The sequence below is a fragment of the Triturus cristatus genome, chromosome 1_2 (genome assembly GCF_964204655.1).
Source record: "Triturus cristatus chromosome 1_2, aTriCri1.1, whole genome shotgun sequence".
In the NCBI taxonomy this organism is placed as follows: Eukaryota; Metazoa; Chordata; class Amphibia; order Caudata; family Salamandridae; genus Triturus; species Triturus cristatus.
In genome coordinates this window covers 562,096,104-562,120,613 of record NC_140580.1, presented here as the reverse complement: position 1 = coordinate 562,120,613, position 24,510 = coordinate 562,096,104, and the positions used below count along the sequence as shown (strand labels likewise).

Genomic DNA, 24,510 nt, shown 5'->3' with positions numbered 1-24,510 from the left:
TAACCAACCTTGACTTTCTGCAGATGCTGCGACACCGCACCACGTTCTAATTAAGTCACAGAGTGTGAGTCACACTGAAGGCTGTCCAATTAGTTGTTTGAAAAGCACCTATGTATATGTTTGACCATACCTCTTCTTCTTTTCAGGTAGTTCCTGACATATAACAGGTATTGAGTTTGAACATAACACTCAGGTTGTTAATAACCTCAACTTGATTAGGTTGTTAAATGTAGATAGTTTTTCTAAAAGGTCCTGACGAATCGCGAGTATAGTTACCCAAGGCGAGAAACATGTTGACCGACTCCTTATAATCACATGTCACCTTAATAGGAGACATTATACTCAAATAAGTGCCATGTCTACACGTTTTTAATTTAGGGTAGGAGGCCATCTGAATAAAATTCATTCTCACCAGGCACTCCTGACCTTATTTTAACCACACTTTCATAAATCTACATTAACCAGGCCCCACACCCGCACTTCACCAATACAGCAGTTGGATAAAAGATCTCCGTTAAAGTGCCCCTTCTTAGGGAGCCCGTCGGGCATTGCACCGCCGGCCCGACGAGGAGCAGCCCAAATGATGAAGCATGACACCTGCAAGGGTGTGTGAGGGCATTTAAATCCGACATATGGATTTCCAACCAGATCTACATGGTGCATCTAGTTTCTTCTAGCCTTCTTGTGGACTCTACTCTATTTCTGAGGAACTATAGGAACACCTTTTGTTATTGTTGTACTAGGGGCCCCTGTTCCTACTGGACCTCCCATTCCTTTGGGAATGGAAAAGGCCTCTTTTGTCCCTCTTTTTGTATTCTAGTTCTTGCACGGCTTAAACCCCGTGGGACATTCTATTGGTGGGTGAGACCAGTTCTATCCCCCGAATAATCTCCTTTTCTATTGACCACTTCATTCGAGTGGCCATCTCTACTGAGCACTGTTTTTACCACCCCCAACTTGACCCCAGCCAAAATACTTATGGAAGGCCAGGGCTTAAGTTACGGTGAGGACCACGCAGCTGAAATTCTTCGGACTCCCTCTATCTTGAGCCTTGATCACGAGGGCACGACCGGTAGCCAATCAGGAGATTGGCAATCACTATGGGACATGAGGAGAGAATGGGTAAGGATTACCTTACATGGTACACTCATGACGGAATACTTTAGGGCAAATATTTCATTGAATGGCCTTATAGTAAAAAACTTCCCTAGGATATTCTGGGAAGCTGGCCAATTCAAAATCGAATGGTCGCAGATATCCTGGAAGTGTATCAGAGATCTCCTCATTTTAATTGTAAACACGGCTAAAAGGCTGGCTGACGAACTACTCATTCGAATACAAGCCGCCGAAAACACCTTAAAACATAACAACTCAGGCCCCACCTTTAAAACTAAACTGATGGAGCTTAATAATGAGATTGCTGAACATAAAGAGTATCTCATGAAACAGAAAGTGGCCAAGCTACAAAAGGATATTAAACGATTTGACAAGGAAAAGGTATACCCTTACCTAAAAACTGATTATGTCCCGGCAAATGCAAATTACCTATCTGATACTAGCTCAAACTCCTCTAAGAGGAGTTCATCGAACAATAGCGACTCTAGTACAGACAGTATGGGACCTAATCAATATAGAGGTAAGAGAGGAAGGCAGGGTTATAACACCTACCCACCACCACTCTACCAGGGACCACCTTCCCCCTTTTGGCAATACCCAATGTTCCCTCAAGGTCCTCCACAGTTCGGCCCTCAATACCCACCGCAGTTTGCACCCCAGGGTATGCACCAGCCTTTTTTAGGCAGAGGTTGGGGCAAAGGGCGAGGGCGAAAAAGAGGTACTCAACAGGAGAAAAGAGTACAATGGGAGGAACCTACTCAACCAGGAATGGAAACCAGGAGCCAGGCCAACAGAAAACAAACCTAGTAGTAAACTTGTCATCCAGACAACTAACCAAGACAGAGAATGATATCCTCCAGAAAGGACTAGGATTTGTTCCTATCCCCCGAGTGGATCTTTTTTCACAAACTTGTGAATTGCACCAATTTTTTCGTAAAATCCGCCTCAAATTTTTCTTTGAGGGGAAGGAATCTACTCCTGACGAAGATTCAGGTTTACACAACCCTTCTTCCTTCACTCCCCAGAGTGGGATGATAGCTAATGAGGTGTTGACTTACGAAAAAGCAGTACTGAAAGATGTGAGAGCTTTGACAAAAAATAAGCATTTCAATAACATCACTAGAAAAGAGATGCAGGCAATTGAAACACTTGCCAATGACACAACCATTACCATCAAACAGGCCGATAAAGGCGGTGCCACTGTCATAATGGCAACCCTAGACTACGACACGGAGTGCCTGAGACAATTGGGGGATAGGAAATACTACACACCCTTATCCCTGAATCCAACTGAACGCCTCAGGAAAACTATCACAGGTCTAGTCGGCTCTGCAGAAAGTCAAGGTTGGTTAAGTAAGAGGGAAGCCTGCTTTCTTATAAAAAAGGACCCAGGACCCCCTACTTCTATATCTTACCAAAGATCCACAAAGGCACCACACCAACTCCAGGCCGCCTGATAGTATCAGGGATAGACTCAAGTCTTGAACCTTTATCACAATTTTGTGATCATTTCCTCCAACCCCTAGTAAAACTGATACCATCCTATATCCAAGACACCACAGATGTACTACGTTTACTGGATCAGTTTCAGAACACTAACCATCAACTTCCTCATCACTCTAGATGTTGTAGCCCTCTACACTAACATCCCACAGAGGGCTACTCTAGATGTGATCGAGGAAGTATTGAACTCATCCCTCGAGGGGTCACCCACCCCACCATCATTCATTTTGGAATGCACCACACTGGCATTGACTGAGAACTTTTTTGAATTCAAGTGCCAACTGTACATCAGACGCAAGGTACTTCCATGGGGAGTACCTTCGCTCCCAGTCTGGCCTGCCTCTATATGGCAGCATTTGAGGAAACCCATATCCTCAATGGAACTAACCCCTATCGGAACCACATCCTTCTATGGAAACGTTTCATTGACGATATCCTGATTTTCTGGACAGGAGATCAAGACAGTTACGGTGACTTTTTTGGATGGATTAATAACCTTAACCCCTACCTTAATTTCACCATTACGGCATCCCCTTCACAGATAGCGTTCCTGGATCTGACGATTCAAATCACACAGGGAAACCTCACTACCACCATGTTCAGGAAACCTACTGACCGTAACAGTTTACTCCACTTCAATAGTCACCACCCAAAATCTCTCAAGGAAAACCTGCCCATCGGACAATTTCTGAGAGTTAGGAGAAACTGTAGTACACTTGATGAATACAAAAGTGAGGCAGCCATTCTTGAACAGAACTTGACTGAAAGAGCATACCCTCAGAGGTGTATTGCACTGTCGAAAAAACGGACACGGAACAATCACAGAGAGGGCCTGTTGGAACATACAACTAAAAACAAACCAGAGGTACTGACGTGCATTACTACATTCACACCAGCATCCAACCAGTTGACCAAGGTGTTCAAAAAACATTGGAACATACTCAATACAGGCTCTATGAATATTGATCCATCACGATTTGCATACAGACGCTCGAGAAACATCGAAGATATGCTCATCAAAACTAGACCAAAACCCAAAACAAAAACTATACAGCAAACATTGTGTCACCTCTCAAAAGTCAAAGGGCACTACCTGTGTGGAGGATGCAGTGCATGCGCCTTTACAGCTACACACAAGACTATAACTCTTAACAACACCTTCACTTGGGAAATGAGAGCACATACCAACTGCAATACTGCGAATTGCATCTACCTCCTAATTTGCCCCTGCAATCTCTACTACATAGGGATGACAACTCGCCCTATTAAACTACGCATTACGGAACACCGCAGTAATTTCCGCTGCCTGAAGAATAACACCAAAATAAGTACCCATTTCCTTGAACGTAAACACTCACCAGACTCAGTTAAATGGTTGATTTTGGAAGCAAATCCAAATATAACTAAACAAAGTCTCTTTGCGAAAGAACAGCGGTGGATACATCGCTTGTCCACTGATACCAATGGTCTTAACGATGACATCCCCTGGGGCGCAATCAAGGTCTAATCTGACCATTGTACGAACACCATTTGTTACTGATCACATTGTACTGAATTGGTTAGGCTGTTTTAAACCCTTTACCAATAGACAATGTTTTTTCCCTTTTTTTCTCCCACACTATGCATGGTGATTTGTTTACAACACTCAAATCATCTACTTTCATGTGGACGAACGAAATGGAAATTAACAGTATTTTTATGATGCGATTTCACCATCATATTAACATGACATCGGTCTTTATTCATTGACGAATCCCCCTATATTACGTGAACTAACACGTTGCACACTCCACTCCAATATGTCTGCCATACTCCGGGAGGAAAACAATGTATCCTTAAACATTCCCGATGGCTATGTTTTCGTGAGAATACCCGAACCTACGCGATTTACATGCGCATAATACTCCTCGAGTCCATTGTGGCGCACTGTTATTTAGAGTTTCTCTTCACAGTCTGATGCCATTCCTCTAAACATTTTTATGGAAACAGTTACTATGAGTCCTCCTTCAAAATGTCTGCCATAGAAACTCCTCTCTAGCAATGGGTATAGCCACGAAACTCCACTGGTAGTCACATGACACAACCCCGCGCATAAGTCCTACGCCTCTCTCCACCACGCCACCTCCCGGACTCGGTGGAAAGGGTAGGTCAGAGCGCACTACGTGAGGAGGAGGAATGTGAGTAACGAACAGTTTTAATACTTCACTCTTTTCACAACACGTGTTAGACACGACCAACATAATGCTTTTATACGTTTGAGGAGAGATTGACTAAGCACAGAAGTCATGATTAACATTGAGAATAACACAATGCATAATATTGTCGGTCCGAATAAACCCATCGACAACATAGTAGGAGGCGACCACCTATAGACTCTACCTTGGGCTATCGACTAAACGCTGAATGTTTGACAACCCATATTAAGTTCTAACTAGCATACAATTCGTATTGGTGATAATATACTAGACCGAACCGGATAATTTTTCTAAACCAAGTTCGTTACCCTACTACATGCATACTATATAAAATTTCTATCCTGCCTGCCCTGACTACAAGATACGTTTCTATGGAGCATAAAAACGTACATGTGATTAGTCTGGTCGAGGTCAAGCGACCAATAGATGCTTTGAATCAGTGACAATCTTAATATTACTTGGCAAAAGAATAGCTCACGTCTCTAATCGGTCATAAGACTACCTCAAACCTCATTAGATAGCGAGGGGAATGATAATCATTATGTTGAATACGAGACTTTTGAGCTTAGATACCATTTTCGTTTACTTAATCCTTTAGTGCTTTAAATAAAAACCACCAGAATAGATCTCCTGATTGATGTAAATCTCGTCTGATTCAGTCCTAAACATTGAGGAATATACACTCCTGTACAGTCCACCGAGTACTGTTGATGCCAGGACAATAACTGATTAGGGTGAGTCATATATGTATGGATTTCTGCTGTTTTTAATAGATGTTCCACACTGGTGAGTAGTCACTTTAGCTCACCGTGGGATCCACCACTACCTTGTTTTATAAATCTTGATTGATGCTGCGACACCGCACCACATTCTAATTAAGTCACAGAGTGTGAGTCACACTGAAGGCTGTCCAATTAGTTGTTTGAAAAGCACCTATGTATATGTTTGACCATACCTCTTCTTCTTTTCAGGTAGTTCCTGACATATAACAGGTATTGAGTTTGAACATAACACTCAGGTTGTTAATAACCTCAACTTGATTAGGTTGTTAAATGTAGATAGTTTTTCTAAAAGGTCCTGACGAATCGCGAGTATAGTTACTCAAGGCGAGAAACATGTTGACCGACTCCTTATAATCACATGTCACCTTAATAAGAGACATTATACTCAAATAAGTGCCATGTCTACACGTTTTTAATTGAGGGTAGGAGGCCATCTGAATAAAATTCATTCTCACCAGGCACTCCTGACCTTATTTTAACCACACTTTCATATATCTACATTAACCAGGCCCCACACCCGCACTTCACCAATACGGCAGTTGGATAAAAGATCTCCGTTAAAGTGCCCCTTCTTAGGGAGCCCGTCGGGCATTGCACCGCCGGCCCGACGAGGAGCAGCCCAAATGATGAAGCATGACACCTGCAAGGGTGTGTGAGGGCATTTAAATCCGACATATGGATTTCCAACCAGATCTACATGGTGCATCTAGTTTCTTCTAGCCTTCTTGTGGACTCTACTCTATTTCTGAGGAACTATAGGAACACCTTTTGTTATTGTTGCAAAATACGGATATCATACATGTATTTGGTTAGACAATTGGGCAAAGTATACAAAAGATGATGGAGTTTTGGCATTTCCAGAACATGGTTCATTTAATTTAGCGGTTTTGAGGAATTTGAGAGAAAGAATGATGAATCTAGAACCGAGACCTAGACCAACACAGTTTGAAGCACTGACTGAATGGGAAGATGAGATGCATGACAGGGAACGACAGAGGAGTGGCGGAAGGTATAGATACATGTTTGGTAGATCATATGGACAGGAGAATCATGATGATAGAATGAAAAGATGGTGAAGTGCGAATATGGCTGATGGTTTATTCCCTGTGAGACATACTGAAGAAGTCAGCAGTAGAAAATGTATGGAAAAGAGAAATAATGTCGAGTCAAAAGGATACGGTGTGCATGAATCGGAGAATGATGTTCTTGACAACATGTTTTATAAAAATCCGCCTCCTTATCTGTCAGATTCTACCATATTGACACCAAGTGCCCCAATGAGAGAAACTTCACAGAATATCAAATTTAGTATTACCAGAGACAGGAAGGAAAAATCCTTTTAAAGACTTAGAGCAAACGCAACATGGTAAAATGGGTAATGAAAATTCAACTGAACTAGCAAAGACCACTTTAGAATTAACTGAGAAGATTAGGGAATTAACTAAAAAATTTTCCAGTGACCATAAGACCTGTAATGCCTATTTTTGATAAACAGAAGGATAGTGAGCATTGTCTGACGATTCCCTATAACAGTAATAAACAAACAAAGAGGCCAGAAAAGAATATAGACAAGAATCCATGGAGACAATCAACAAGTATATTAGAACAGAGTACACCTAGAAATTTGACAGTAAATCAAAGTTTAGAAGATAGGATAATAATGACGACAGAATCAGTCCCAGGAACACCAGGAAGATTAGCACCATAAAATACTGAGAAAGACAGCGTAGGTCCTACCTCAGAAGAATTGAGTGAATGGCTAAGGAGTTTGCAGCTAAAAGATACCCCAATCTATAGATGTGGCAAAGCTCAGGATGGTTTTGGAAGAATTAATAGTAGGGACTATCCCCACAGAAAAGCTTAAAAACTATCAGGATGAAGAATTACTATTTCTATGCAAAAGTATAACCTGGAGAGCAAGAAACCTACATGAAAGACTAGAAGAAGTGGCAAACGAAATGGGTATAGACTTCGAAAGAGTAAAAGCTTTACAAAAACCCTACAGAGTAGATTTTTCTCAAAAAGATATTGAAAATCTGAACACAACAAGAAGAATAACGCCGATTAAAGATATAATCATTTTGTTAAGAAAATGGGGAGACGTAGATAAATGGAAAAGTAGAAGGGTTTAGAAAACGAGATGATGCTTCAGACAAAACATTTGCAGCTTTTCCTGTAAGAGAAAAAGAAAAGGTAGTGACAGAATGTCCCATGAGAGAAATTCCAGGAGGAGGATATGTACATGTTCCTTGGACTAGGCAAGATATTTTGTCATTTACAAATGATTTCCCTCGACTACGAGAAAAGCCAGTCGAGTGGTACAGGCAAGTGGATAGGTTTGTAAAATTATCGAAAGTTTTGTGGATTGATCTAAATAGTCTATTTGACATAATAGTACCAGCAGATCTATGGACAGAATGCAAGTTGATGATCAATTGGCCTACACAGGAATACCCTAGAGACCCAAAAACAGGAGCCCCAGATCCGGAAGTTATGAAAAAATATGAACAAGTAATTGTTTTCATGAAAAACAAGGTTGCTCCCAAGGAGACTGATTGGGTAAAAATAGATCGAACTCATCAGGAAGCTAAGGAATCAGTACATGCTTATTATGAAAGGTTAATTCTTGCCTTTAAGCAGTTTAGTGGTGATGAAAACTTGAGTAAAAAGGATTTAAGTCACTTTGTATACCGATTTGTATACGGTTTACGTCCAGAGATAAGTGAAATGATCAAACAGCATACAGTAGATTGGCAAAATAAGAAAATAGATTAAGTACTAAGGCATGCAAAATATTTTAGTGATGAAATCGAAGCCAAGCAGCGAAAGTTAAAAGAAAAAGCCATGTGGGCACAGGTAAAGGTGGCAGAAAGGCAGGAAACTCAGTTGGACGAACAAGCGAATAGTGCAGGATCGAAACCTAAATTTAATGTTGGAAAAGGTAAGGGACAATTCAATATAGAAGAAGCCAAAAAGAAATGGCCATGTCACAATTGCGGAAGAATAGGGCACTGGAAATCCGAGTGTACATTTCCCCCGAATACTAACAGTGATAATGCATCATTGAATCCGCAGGTGCAGAAAGAGGTGAGTTGTCAACCGCAGCGACAGCAGCAGGTTGTTACCCAACAGAATCAGGCGCCAAAACCACCTTTTCCACAGAGCGTAAATTCACAGAAATACAGTAATGAGACAGGATTCTACAATGAAGAGCAGGTAACTAAGCTGCCGCGCGCTAGCGCTGTTTCGCAGTATTGGCTAAAACTCGAGAGTGAGTCAGAAGAAGGTTATTGACGGTGCCGAAGGGAGGAAGAAGAGTGAGTACTTGACGCAACTCTAGAAGTAGACCAGACAGGCCCTTTTGTGGACGGAAAGGTAAATGATGAAAATATTACTTTCCTAGTAGATACTGGTGCTACTCGATCAACTGTTAGGTCAGCAAATGTTAAGAATCTTCCTCTCTCGGACGAAACAATCCAAGTGGTTGGAGTATCCAACAGACAGATTAAAACATATCTCACAGAACCAGTAAAATTCAATATAGGGAAATTTTCAGAAATGCACCACTTTGTTGTGTGCGATACAAGTCCTGTAAATTTGTTAGGAAGAGACTTGCTGTGCAAGATGAATTGCACCATATCTTGTACCCCTGATGGTATAGCATTTGAGACCCCTGATGAAGATGTACTGTATAAAATGACAATGGCTAACATGGAACCTGAGATTACTGAAGCATTTGCTGTATTCAACCCTGATGAACTGCCAAGAGAATTGAAACAAACAGTAAAAGCAGAAGTCTGGGATTTCACAGGAGAAGATATAGGATTAATGAAAAATGTGGATCCTGTAAAGATAACAGTGAAGGAAGGAATACGTTACCCAAATGTTCCTCAATATAAATTGACACCTGAGATAATTGAAGGAGTTACTCCTATAATTGAAAAAATGGTTAAACAGGTTATTTTAAGAGCAATAATGAGTAGTCCATGTAATTCACCAATTATGGGACTGAAAAAGCCTAATGGAAAGTTCAGAATAGTGCAAGATTTGAGAAAGATAAACAAAATTGTTGTGTCATGTTGTCCTATTGTACCAAACCCATCTGTGATTTTGTATCAGATTCCACATGATGCAGAATGGTACACAGCGATTGATCTGTATCATGCTTTCTCTTCCATCCTGTTGCATCATGACAGTCAACAAATGTTTGCATTCCGTTTTGGTGAATGTATTTTGGCATGGTGCCGAATCCCACAGGGGTATACAGAAAGCCCCTCGGTATTTAATCAGATATTGAAAAAGTCCTTAGAAGACCTAGAAACGCCCGAGAATTCAGTGCTAGTTCAATATATTGATGACCTACTTGTGGCGTCAAAGACTCGAGAAGCTTGTGTAATGGACACCATAGCATTGCTAAACCATTTGGCAGACGGAGGACTTAAAGTATCCCCATCGAAATTGCAATTTTGTCAGAAAGAAGTTCAATATTTAGGCCACAAAATTGAAAAAGGACTGAGGAAAATAACTACAGACAGAATCAAGATAATAAAATGGAATGAGAGCCCCAATGACGCAAAGAGAAGTAAGAATGTTTCTTGAAATGGTAGGATATTGTCATCAGTGGATAAGTAACTTTTCCCTGATCGCAAACCCTTTGGTACGCCTGACAGTGATGTAAAAGACCCAACTGACTTAAATAGGGAAGAACTAGCAGCTTTTAAACAATTGAGAGACAGTCTGTGTGAAGCACCAGCATTAGGAATGCCTGATTACTGGACTGGGATACAGTCCTTATGCACCCGCGTGAGGTGGCGATTAAGTCCCGGCTACGGTTGATTCAATTCAATATTCTGCATAGAACGTACTTTGATAGACGACGACTGTTCAGGATGGGACGGGTGGGGGACACGTCGTGTCTGCGATGCAGGCAGGAGGGAGGGACTTTCTTTCATATACTTTGGCTCTGCCCGCAGATTCAGGGGTATTGGCGGGGGATCCTAGGGGAGCTGAGTAAGGTGCTGGGGGTGCAACTACAGGAGGACCCCAAATTAGTGCTACTAGGTATGACAAATGATGTGGACCTCCCCCGCCCGCTGCTGATTTTCCTTGTACTGGCGCTGGTGGTGGCAAAGAGAGACGTAGCTAAATACTGGGGGGCGCCCTCGCCTCCCCGTCTGGAGGAGTGGAGGAGGGGTCTTGACATCTATATGGCGGCGGAAAGGGTCACGTATAAGGCGAGAGGATGCCCCAAGAAATTCACCAGGGTGTGGTCCAAATGGCGGAGATATCACGGCCTGGAGGGGGGACTCTAAGGGGGTGATGCACTGGAGGGGGCAAACATGGTACGTGGAGGACATCCACAGCCCTAGGGCACGGACAATTGCTTGTATTAAAGACGCTGATGTCAATCGCGGCATAGGCCCGAAATGGACTTCTGGTGTGCTGAGAGAGGGGTGGGGGTGGAGGGTGGACGAGGTGGGGATGGTGCTCGATACTGACCTGTCTGTTCGGATGTTTTATTCTGTGTGTGGTTATGTACCAAAAATGCCAATAAAAATATTTAAAACAAAAAAAAAAAAAGGAATGCCTGATTACGAAAAAGAATTTGAGTTGTACTGCAGTGAGAGGAATGGATGTGCACTCTCTGTACTAATACAGGAACATGGGAAATTGAGAAGACCAATTGCATATTTTTCAGCTATGTTAGACCCTGTAGCTGTAGCGTTGCTAGGTTGTTTGAAAGCAGTAGCTGCTACTTGTAAGAGTCTGAAACAGAGTGAAGGAATTGTGATGGGATATCCTGTGCGAGTGTTTGTACCTCATGATGTGGCAATCCTTTTAACAAGGAGCCGCACTCAGTTCATGACACAGTCGGCTGACTAAATATGAGGTCATATTAGGTGCAACGAATGTGAGCCTTATGAGATGCTTGAATGTGAATCCTTCAACGTTACTGCCTGATGCTAAGAATGTGGAAGTCAGAGATGAAGTGGATCATGATTGTTTGGATGTACTTGATTTCTGTATCAAACCACGTCCTGATATAAAAGATGTACCATTGTCAGAAAGTGACTTTGTGATGTTTGTGGATGGGTCATGCTTGAGAACAGACAAAGGAATGCTTAGTGCAGCATATGCAGTATGCACAGTTGCAGCAGTAATGGAAGCATCTTACCTGAAGGGAGTAAAATCAGCTCAGGTTGCTGAACTTGTAGCCTTAACTAGAGCATGCAAGTTGGGAAAGAATGTGAGAGTAACTGTGATAACTGATAGTCAGTATGGCTTTGGTGTTGTGCATGATTTCGGTCAGATATGGTTGCAGAGAGGATTTCTGACTTCTAGTGGAACTCCTATAAAGAATGCTGAAGTGGTTGGGAAGTTGCTTGAGGCGATACAGCTGCCGAAGCAATTAGCCGTTGTGAAGTGTGCTGCACACGTTCAGACAGGAGATTATGTCGCAGTTGGTAATAAGTACGCCAACGATGTGGCGCAATATTGTGCTCGCAATCAAAATTCAATCAACAGGGCGAAAGAAAGAGAAATTAATTCTTGCCCCCTACTGTTTACTAACATTGTGAGTACCTGGGAAGAAGTGAGGCAGTTGCAGGAAGAAGCAGGAGATGAGGAAATAAGACAATGGGTAAAAGCAGGATGTGCACCAAGAGAAACAGATCATGTGTGGGTTTATCGAGATGGAAGACCAGTTATGCCTGATAGCATGGTGTCAGCCATGACACGGATGTATCATGGACAAGCACACATAGGGAGAGACGCGATGGTTAGGTCATTTAAACAAACATGGTATAATGCAAAATTCAGACTTGTAGCTGAGAGCCTTTGTCAAAGATGCCTTATATGTCAGCAGTTCAATCCTGGAAGGAAAACAGTGGTAAGTCTAGGAACGATAGGTCGAGAAGGAGGGCCTTTCACCAGAATGCAGATTGATTTCATTAAAATGCCTCCCTGTAACAGGTTGAGGTATGTTCTAGTGATGGTCAGCTTGTTTTCTAGATGGGTAGAAGCATATCCCACAAGAAGGAGTGATGGAATCACAGTAGCAAAATTGCTTTTGAGGGAATTCATCCCTAGATTCGGGTTCCCAGTCACAATTGAATCAGATAGAGGAAAGCATTTCCATAATGAGATCATGAAATTGATTTGTGAAGCATTGAATGTACAACAGAAACTACATTGTGCCTATCACCCAGAGGCTTCTGGTGTGGTGGAACAAATGAATGGCACTATTAAAAACCGATTGGGAAAAATGTGTTTAGCCACAGGTTTCAAATGGCCTGATGTCTTGCCTCTTGTACTCATGACTATTAGATCTATTCCAGATAGGAACACAGGTCTGAGTCCCCATGAAATTGTCATGGGAAGAGCAATGCGACATGTTTTCATACCAGTCAACAAGCTGTTGCCTATAACTGATGACTTGGTGTTGGATTACTGTAAGGGGCTGGCTGACGCAGTTCATTCTGTGTTTCATCAGGTTGGATCGGATGCCACCACCCTTGAAAAGAAGCAAGCTCATGATCTGAGCCCAGGAGACTGGGTGAGAATTAAAGTACACAGAAGAAGAAACTGTCTGGTCCCACGTTGGGGAAAACCACGACAAGTGATTTTGACCACAACTACAGCTGTGAAGTGTGCTGGAATAAAGAATTGGGTTCATGCTAGTCACACATTGAGAATTCCAAATCCACTGGATAACAAGGAAGGAGAATATTTTGAAGAGTCAGAGACTAGTTCTGAATCAGATGCTGAAGAAACAAGAACTAGAGAAAATCATGAAAGGGGGGGTCTGAACCAAATTTGATTGTTGCTCCAGAAAATATCCCCTTGAGAAGGAAATTACAGATTTCTGATAGCAGCTCAGACTCAGAGACTGAACAAGAACAGGCACATTGGAGAAAAGAGAAAAGCAGTGAAGAGACAATCCTAGAAATTGTTGATAAAGAAGTTTTTGATGGAAAACCGAGAGAAATTCCACCTGAAATAACAAAAGTAGATGGACAGATGCCAGATAAAGAAAGTGAGGGAAAGATTCTTGCGGAAGACCCCTGAGGAGTTGTAGGGAATTCAAACATCCAGTTAGAAGAAGGGTCAGTTAGTCAGCAGGAAGATTGTGTGCAAGAACCACGAGGAGGGACAGAAGTAGGGGAAATTAAAGAAGTGGTGGAAAGAAGAACAGTTGAAAGCAAAAAGCAAGTTGAAACCGAGTCAGAGGATAGTGAGGAAGAAATACCAGAAGGTCGAGTCCTGAGGAAAAGAGCATGGAGAACTGAAAAGAATAATAAAGGAAATAAATCGAAAACACCAGCAAGAGATGAAATCTGGCCAAACAAAATAAAGAGATTGACATATAGACTGACACGAGTGAATTCACCAAGAGCAGAACAAGTGAATGAAGTATCCAGTCAAGAAAAATTGAAAAATGAGAAAATAACTACAGAGGAAGAAAGCAAAAGAACGAGAAAAACTAACCAGAAGTATAAGTCGCCAGAATGGACGTATGTGGCCTTGCCTGAAATAAAAGAAGAGAGGCAGATAGCCAAGAAAACCCAGAGGTGACTGTACAAGAAGTGGTTGAGGAAGACGAAGAATCGGAACTCCTGAGAGTTATCTTGTCCGATATTGGAGAAGAAACGGATGTTCAGGAACTTCTGTATCAAGATTACGAGAGAAAAGTGAAAGACGATCAAATGCCAAACTGAATAAGACAAAAAGTGTTGCAAATGAAAAGCCAATAAAGTAAGGGAAGCACATAACTGATAGAACCAAGTAGGTTCTTAGAGCCTTGGGTTAGACAAAACTAGTTGTGAAATAGAAGAGGCTAAGTCAAAAGACACTGATCATTTTTACGAAAATGGCAAACACAGAAAGTAGAAAAGCTAAATGTACGTTTCTTAGAAGGTGGTTTAAAATGTGTTGTTGTTGTACAGGATTACTAATGCTTCTGTGGAGTGTATTAGCTTTGATGATATCATTTAAAGTTACACTAGAAACAATAGAAGGACATAGTGAAAATAAAACTAATATAGAAAAGATTCAAAAAGTATATCCAACTGAAATAGATAGAAATTATCTGCATAAAGACAAGTCTATAAATGATTTTTCTAACAATGTATTTTCGAAACTACTGTATGAATATGTAAAGACAATGGATGTGAGGGATTGCTACGTCTGCATGCAGTTACCTGAATCTGTATCTGAGGGAGTGACCTATCATCACCTCCCAGTAACGTATGGAATAACATGTAGTGTGATAGCTAGTTTATTTTACAAAATAGGGAAATTAGAATATTACTTTTCAGATGTAGATAACGTATTTTCACAAGTACCTGTAATTAACAAATTGAATTAAGTGAAACCTGCAAAGGTATAAGGTGAATTTTTCTTAGAAACTAAAGAATTCACATTAGAATCTATTTTTAGGAATAATCTAACTTGTAGTTTAAAGAAGGGGGAGAAAGTGTTCTTGGATATGGTTGAAGAAAGGAGATTAAAAATGCAAAAGAAAGTACCTGAGGGAAAAGAGGAAAAGACAGTCTGGGATGTTGAAATGGAAAAGCATTTGAAAGGAGAAGCTAGTCCAACAATGGCTTTAGATTGGCCTCAGAAAGGAAAGTTGTGTATTAGAAGGAATCAAACTGCATATGATAATTACTTTGTAGGTAACAGTGAATGCCATGATACATACCGAATCATGGGTGGATGGGGATTTAAAGGAGGAAATGATCCCGTTTTTCCTGGGTTATATTTTATCTGCGGGAACAAGGCATACTATAGGTTGCCGGACCATTGGTATGGCACATGTTATGTAGGTCTGATTTTTCCAAAGATATTTCACATGGGAAGAGGAGAAGATGGTGTACATAAGTTAGGTAGTCTACTAACACGTAGAAAAAGAGAATCTTGGTCAGAAATTGTAGGAGACATCTTTGGAGCATTGATACCAGCAGTGGGAATATCTCGGAATGCACACAAAATTAGAAAATTGTCAACAGTAGTGGATCGCTTGTCAACAAGCACCGCTGGAGGATTCTTATAGGTATATACTGAAATGGTTGCCATGCGTGCCATGGTGATGCAAAATCGACTTGTCCTTGATATATTATTGGCAAAAGAGGGTGGAGTCTGTGGAATGCTGAAGGTTCAACATTGTTGTACTTACATTCTGGACGAAAGTAAAGATCTGAAGATCTACATTAAAAATATAACTGAACTGCATGAGGAAATTACACCACTGGAGGTTGAAAGTGTTTGGGAAAAGATTGGAAAGAAACTTTTTTCCATTAAAAATTTCTTAGTTAACTTAGGTGGTACATTTATAGGTAGGATCTTATTTCCATTAACATGTGTGATTTTTCTAGTATTAATTTTAAGACTAGGATGTTTATGTTACAAAAGGAAGAAAATTCAGAAAAAGTTAAAAAGAGAACATTTTAAAAGAAGACAGAATAAGAGACAAGAGAGGGAATTTGAAGAAGTAGAATTAGAAGAGATGAAAGATAATATGTATAATACAGCAAGAAGAGAAGAAATTGGGGAAACAGAGATGTGAACTAAACTAAAGAATTCATTTCGCTTTCATGACAAAATTGATACAAAATTTTAATGGTATGGTGATAAAATCACCAAAGGGGGGATTGATAGAGCGGGTAGTACAAAATGTTGTATACCTCCCCTATCCTGCATGAAAATACTAATTAAATAATCTATTAACTATAATATTATTAAACGAGTTTGCATCTTTATTAACCAACATAATTAACATTCGAATTACACGTGGGATTTGCATTTGCATGGCTAAAATAACCTTTATGACTAAAATCTGTACGCATATTAACAGTAGTATAAGTCGTAATTAGAATATTGCATGATATGTGTTGCTTTTGTAATGTTGCCCAAGAGGAGGACCGAAAAGGTGAATATAATGGCTTTAAATGTTGCTATACGCTAGATAAAAACAAGCACATAAAGGGATTAGTAAGGGGTTAACATTAGATTCATTATTTCTATGTATTAATTACACTTTGTGTTTGTTTAGCTTAAATTAGCACTTGGGCATGAAACCAAGATGGCCACCGACACCACACGACGAAGTGGCCACTGTCCCACGAGGCGCGGAGTGAGATGCGCAAGCGCAAGAATTCTCCTAAACCTCGTCATGACCTTTGGTTCGAGATGTACCAGAGCAAGGACAGAGTGGGCAACCAGCCAAGCGTAGAGAACAATCAGCCTTACAATAAATCCGGAAAAAGCTGACTTTGGAGAATCTCATGATAATACCCCTCGAACTGTACTGAAAACTAAAATTTGACATCGGACGATCTCAACCAGCCAATCACGACTGTCCAAAATGATTATATTGTATCTTCTGTACTACATTTTATTATAAAAGAACTAGTAGAATAGAGAGGGACATATCCATCTTTTCGATATTCTGACGCTTTGGCTGATATTGACTTTGACGTTCGGGCTGACGCTGACGTTTGGGACTTTAACCTGCCGAGCTAAGAACTATTGAGTTTTGGCATGCTTTCGGACGGTCTATGACAAAATTATGCAGAGCCAATGAATTAGAGGACTCCAAATAACCAGATTAGGTAAATATGATGTTCTGCAATTTACTTAAATACTGATATGAACTTTCTAAACTTTGACGAGACAAAATGCAAATTTAAATTCATTTTGGAATATTAGATAAACAAATTTTGATTAACAAAAATTCATGAGTCATGAGTTTCATTTAAGAGATAGATTCTGAAGTCTTAAAATGTGTTTTAACTGGTTCTAAATCAATATCAACCAATCCAACTAATTTGGTCCATTGACCGAAGTGGGAGGAGTGCCTTGATGTTTTGGGATTAAGGATCTATAGGTGAGAGGGTGTTAATGTATATTTTGTAAATGATTTTTCCTTCCCTATAGGTTATAAGGTGTTTCCCTCACATGTCCGGAGCTTGAACCACTCATCCCTCCTGCGTGCGGACTCTTGAATAGGTTGTGTGAGTGTTGGTGTTATGGGCCCCACCAATGGATGCATGTATGAATGAGAGTGTGTGACGACGGGTCGGCGACGCAGGGAGGATACCGGTATAAGCTGTGTCCTGTTTTTCCCGGTCTTCCGCTTCAGCAGTACAGATACAATTCAGAGTGTTATAATAGAAGCTTCTGCAGGAATAAGGCAGGTAATACATACAGAGACCAAATAAGAAGCAAAGGGAAGGAGATAAGTGCAACATTCCACCTCAAAGTCAAGGGATCAAATGAAACTCTGGTCTGCAATAAAGTTCCCGCCTGGGCCCAGAACTACACACCTAGGTGCCGATCATGATCCGGTAAAAAAATTGCCCGTCCGACTCGTATCGGGTCTTTTTACCGTACGAATCGTACAAGTGCCGTACAAACTGCCAATTACGATTCGCATGGGAAAAAGTCCATACGAATCGCATTGGGAAGTATTCCCCACACGTCCTCGGGTCGGAAAAAGTGTCCGACACGTCCACGGACGATTTACCTTACAAATGTGAAATGTGAAGTCCGACCGGGGAATCATGATCCATCCCGTGCGTCCGATGTTACAACCACATGGAAAAAACACCGTCCGCACCGAACTCCCATAGCAACCATGAAGACATGTGCCCGCATACGCGCCCAACACTCCCCCCAGCCCCCGTACGTTCGAGTCGTACCCCCCGTGTATGTACACCCGTGTACGTGTCGTACCCCCGTGTGTGTACACCCCTGTACGTGTCGTACCCCCCGTGTATCTACACCCCTGTACGTGTCGTACCCCCACCCGTTTATGTACACCCGTGTACGTGTCGTACCCCCGTGTATGTACACCCGTGTACGTGTCGTACCCCCGTGTATGTACACCCGTGTACGTATCGTACCCCCGTGTATCTACACCCCTGTACGTGTCGAACCCCCACCCGTGTATGTACACCCCTGTACGTGTCGTACCCCCGTGTATCTACACCCCTGTACGTGTCGAACCCCCACCCGTGTATGTACACCCATGTACGTGTCGTACCCCCGTGTATGTACACCCGTGTATGTGTCGTACCCCCCGTGTATGTACACCCCTGTACGTGTCGAACCCCCCGTGTATGTACACCCGTGTACGTGTCGCACCCCCCGTGTATGCACACCCCTGTACGTGTTGAACCCCCACCCGTGTATTTACACCCGTGTACGTGTCGTACCCCCCGTGTATGTACACCCGTGTACGTGTCGAACCCCCACCCGTGTATGTACACCCGTGTACGTGTCGTACCCCCGTATATGTACACCCGTGTACGTGTCGTACCCCCGTGTATGTACACCCGTGTACGTGTCGTACCCCCCGTGTATGTACACCCGTGTACGTGTTGTACCCCCCGTGTATCTACACCCGTGTACGTGTCGTACCCCCGTGTATGTACACCCGTGTACGTGTCGTACCCCCCCTCTACGTTCGTGTCGTACCCCCGTGTATCTACACCCGTGTACGTTAGAGTCGTACCCCCACCCGCGTATGCATGGAGCGTACCCCCACCACAACATCCTAAGTACGGAGCGCACCCCAGGCCCCAACATCACAACCGCATGTACAAGTCGTACCAAGCCACACACAAGGACAGCACTGTACCACAAAATGGGCCATGTACACACCGTACACACGCTAAAAACGCACGTACACAACCAGGACAAACCAAAACGACACAAGAATACACCATTCGAATGGAACAAAGCCACAAAACATGTCCAACAACCACTAAAACAACACATTCACTGACCTGCAACTGCCAAAAACAAACAGAGGCCCAAAACACCACCACTCCTTATAACACACCCACCCAAAGTTCAAACACAGCCACACCCACCAATGGACCAATAAAAAGGGCCCACACACACAAACCATGAGCCTTTGCAACAGACTCACTGCTGCCAGACCCCACAGACAACCTACAGCACCATACTAGAAGCTGCACCACACCTTACACTTGCACACCATCACACACACACCTTCACAAACACCCCCTCATCACATTCACACACACACCTGCACAACAACACCCACACACCCACAACCATCCACACCCCCCCACCATCCACACCCACACCCCTCACCATGCCCACCAACAAGAATCCAAAGTTCACTAGCCGAGAGTTGGAGGTCCTTGTCGATGAAATCCTCAGAGTTGAGCCACACCTCTTTGGAACATTGGTCAGACAGACCAGCATTTCAGCAAAAACAGCCATGTGGCAGACCATCGTCGATGCTGTGAATGCTGTTGCGGACACCAGAAGGAACAAGCAGGAATGCCAAGCCAGGTGGTACGATCTGCGGAGGAGGGTCCGAGCCAAGATGACGGATGAACACAACCAGGCCAACGTCACTGGAGGAGGGCCGTCCCGCAGACCCGTACACTACCATCCCTGGGAGGAGAGGGTGATGGCCATACTGCCGGTGGAGGCAGTGGAGGGATTAGGAGGACTCCGAGACCCGGGTGAGTACACAAACAACGCACCTCACATGGGGGGAACGTCATCCACAACCAAACTCACAAACAGGCACGCAACCACCCCAAGCTATCGCATGACTCAACCACACTCCATGAACACGCACATGCCACTGGCGCCACCATGCCCCATGCATCCATCTGGACAATGTCAAGTCACAGGCCACAGAAGACACCAACACATGACACGGTAACCCGGATGGCGGGAGGGTGGGCCCCAAAAATCACATAGTGCAACTCAGAAGCAGACAACAATGCCCTCTGCCCATATGGCCTAGGTCACAGCCAGACAAACAGTGTGTCCCCACACAGGAAAGACTTGCCAGCAAATGGCGGACGCCTTGCATTAACACATGGGGGTGAAGGCACGTTTTGGCACATGACAGCAGCTAATGAACAGCCAACACTGTGAAAGAGTGGCAGCACACACCACCACAGCAGCAGCGCAGACACAGACACTACACCCAATGGGTGCCTGGAGATCAGAAACAAACTCACAGCAACAATCCAAGGGCCATTCAAAGAACTGCTAACAGTGTGTGCCCAGGAAGCTGGGCTGAGGTGACAGAGGGTGACACACAGAGGGAGGGAGAGGGGGACAGAGAGGGAGGGAGACACAGGGAGACGGACAGAGGGAGGAGGCCGACCCACAGAGGGAGGGAGAGGGGGACAGAGAGGGAGGGAGACACAGGGAGACGGACAGAGGGAGGAGGCCGACACACAGAGGGAGGGAGAGGGGGACAGAGAGGGAGGGAGACACAGGGAGAGCAAATCAGCCTTGTGGTGTGTGGGAATGTCTGCTCGTCAGCAGGTGGACTGCGTGCATGTAGACAAGGGTGGCCAGTGCCAGCACCCCCCCTCTCCTCCATGGCAAAACACAGGGCCATGTCACAACCTGTGCACGAGCACAACGACAGCTACCTGCATCATTGAAGTGTGTGGAACAACTTCATGTGCCCACGTACAGTGCAACACGGAAGGCGCCAATGCACGGCTCGCCACACCTGCCCACTCCACTGCTGACTGCAGTCACACTTGACGCAGCAAGTAAGACTGTGCCACACATAGTTACAGTCGCCAAAGCTGTGCCCAAGGGACATACCCATGCACAAGTGCACTGTGAGTGGAATGCTAGACAGATCCAAAAGCAAATGTTCCAACTTTAAAACTAATGAATCATGGATGTTGCATGGAACAAAATTAACATTGTCTCTCTCACACACAGGTCAACGTCGTGGTTCACCCCCCAACACTGGGGGGGAAGACTCACAGGACCCGGCTCTGCGGGAGGCCGATCCCACCGGCAGCGACGACTCTCACCACTCTGTGGACGACCCCGACCAACCTGGCCCCTCTGGTGTCCAACGACCTGCAGCACCTGCGTCAGGTACAACGGGGCCAACCACCACCCCCACTCCTGCCACAACCCAGGAGACACCCAGGATCCCTGCCCCACCACCACAAAGCAGCCAGTCTGTCCAGGAGGGACAAGGTTCTCCGGGCACCCAGGAGGAGGCAGGCAACACCGCAAATGCCATCCCTCAGGGGTCCCGGAGACCCGATGTGCCCACAACGGCAGGCCAGGCGCAAGTGGGCAGGGGTGGTGGGAGTGGAGGACGGCGGAGGCGCCAGCCTGACCAGTTGGCTGGGGAACCGGTATATGCCCATGTCCGAAACATCCTGGACACATACCGGCAGGACACCACGGGCATGGCCCAGGTTGTGTCCTTCCTCGAGGGGATCAAGACCCAGCAGGCCCAGCAACATGCGGAGCTACATGCCTGTCTACTGCAACACCAACGGAGGATGGAGGACAGACAGGCTGAGCTCGTGACGGTGTTCACGGGAATTCACAGTACACTCCGTCGGATGGCCGACAACATGGGCAACCCTCCCTGTGCCAGATGGCCTAGAACATCACCACCCACAGGGAGGGATCAGGAGGAGGAGGAGGAGGAAACATCCGATGGAGCATCCCAAACATCGTCACGGCCTGCTTCTGAGGGTCCCCGCAGGAGGGCGGGTCGTCCACGGAAAAGACCGTGAGGGTCGGCGCTACAGCACCATCTCCCAGGACGCCTGGCACCTGGCCCACTGGAGCAACAGCATCACTGCATCAAAAGACATTCTCTGCCACATGGTCTTGCTGGTCACTGTCTGACCAATGTTGACAAAGACTGTGGCATGGACTCTGAGGAATTCAAATGGCAAGGACACCAACTCCCCTAGTGAACTTGGATTCCACACACCCGGAAAGCCCCTCATGTCAAACCCCCCCCCCCCCTAAAATAAAAAGTCACACCATGAAGAGAAGATGCCTGCTGGTTGCATTATTACCTTACATGTGTCTTGTAAAGTCTAACCATGCCCGAGTTCTCTTTTGACTTCAACCATCCACACCCTGGGGCCTGAGTCTGGCACAGGACACACATGGGTCACAGTGTATTAGGCAAGACAGACATGGAGCACCATACACACCCGTGATGGGCCCAACCAGCTGAGGGGGTGGCCGCACAACCGTGCCGACAGACATATTGAGTACAGCAACAGTCATGCGCAGAGGTCAGGGATCATGTGGAGTGTCCTGGGGGGCACCCAGGTATGTGTAGACAGGTGGCAGAACCATGTCCTGCAAGCTTGAGTCCGGTAGATGCAGAGAATGGTGGCCTGGCCAACGTTGGATGCATGGGGATGGCACATGTCACAATACCCACACAGTCATGGACATCATGCACAATACACAGTCTAATCCCACACAAACTGCTTGCATCTTGCTACTCGACACATAGACACATAGCCACTATCACGGAAAACCATGCGAGACATGCCGGATGCACCGTGGCAACACACCAGCATTGACTGAGAAGAGGCACCTTGGTGGCATAGGGACACCTTTATTAGTCATGTATTCGGGATTGCAGAGGCAACTCGGAGTACACATGAACAGTTCATGTGGAGTAACATGTGGGTCCAACACTGGCACCCCCCTTCTGCAGCACAAATGCGTGATAGCCATGGAACTGGAACACAAGTGTCGGCTAACAGCTAAACACCCCCAGCTGCTCACGGAGAGCCTGCCATACACCATTGATCCGCTGATGTGGAAGTCCCACACCATGTCAAGCCAATGCAAACCGTATGTGTCCGAGGGCAGTGTTACACACATTGATGCCATCATCACATTCCACAATCCCATCACTGATGACTGTCAACAAGTCTGACCATCTATTCAGGTGTACCCAGCTGCATGTAATGTGTCCCATGGTGATGCAACATGTCTGCAGAGGAACCAAACATCGACAGGGGCAGTGTGCATACATCGTGAACAACTGCCACACCCAATACACCCCTGATGCATCCCTTACCCTAAGGAGACTTCCAAACGTGTCCGTGCCTGTAACGCTGAGTCAGCACACGATGACGTGTCCATGAGGAATAGCAGTGCCACAACAATGCAACCAGCAGACGGCATGCGCAAGTACCTGGGGAAGAGAGACACACAAGAAGTCAGCCACAAAAAGCACAGCCACTTGCATGTGCATGTACTCGACACATGTATGGATGACAACATGCTAGGTCACAATTAGGACTGGGGAAATACACCCATCACTGGCACCATCACTCCAGTGACACATCCACACACACCTCTGACTCACGTGCCATACATGCAGGTGGAGACACACATCGCAACACATGCCACACGGGGACCAATGCGTGCACACTCAGACACTGGTACTCACCACTAAGCAAAGAAGTCGCGTATGAGCCGAGTCCGGATGTCCTCTTGCGGCTCCACATCCTCCACATCACAAGCCCCATTGCCAAGCCCTTCGTCCTCCACGGGTGGATGGTCCTGGTCATCTTGATCCAGGATGAGTGGCACAGCTTTCTCAACTGCCATGTTGTGCAGCATGCAGCAGACCATGAAGATTTTGCAGACCTTCGCCGGGGCATATGGGAGGGCGCCGCCGGTCTTGTGGAGGCATCGGAATCGGCTCTTCAGGAGGCCAAACGTCCTCTCTATCACTCGCCTTGTCCGGCCATGGGCGGTGTTGTAGCGGAGCTGGGCCGGTGTGATGGGGTTGCGGAGAGGTGTGATCAGCCATGGCATGTTGGGATAGCCAGCGTCCCCTACATGGAAAACACATGGACATAAGTAGGACAGGAGAAGCGGTCGTGCTGGAAGTCTACGCAAAATACAGGACAGACAGACTGTACCCACCAACAACACATGCTCGTTCGTTGCGCAGCTGCGTCATCATTTCAGGCATCCTGCTACGCCTCATGATGTAGGCATCGTGTGCTGATCCTGGAAAACGAGCACAGACATGTGAAATCACCATGTTGGACAGACACACCACAAGGGCATTGATGGAGTGGTAGTGTTTGCGATTCCTG

At 44.7% G+C, this 24,510-nt stretch overlaps 1 protein-coding gene across 3 annotated transcripts in view; it reads right to left on the bottom strand.

Moving 5' to 3' along the window:
* POLL (DNA polymerase lambda) overlaps positions 1–24,510 on the bottom strand; it is a 235,845-nt gene that overhangs the window by 57,258 nt on the left and 154,077 nt on the right. The gene's annotated exons all lie outside the window — the stretch shown is intronic.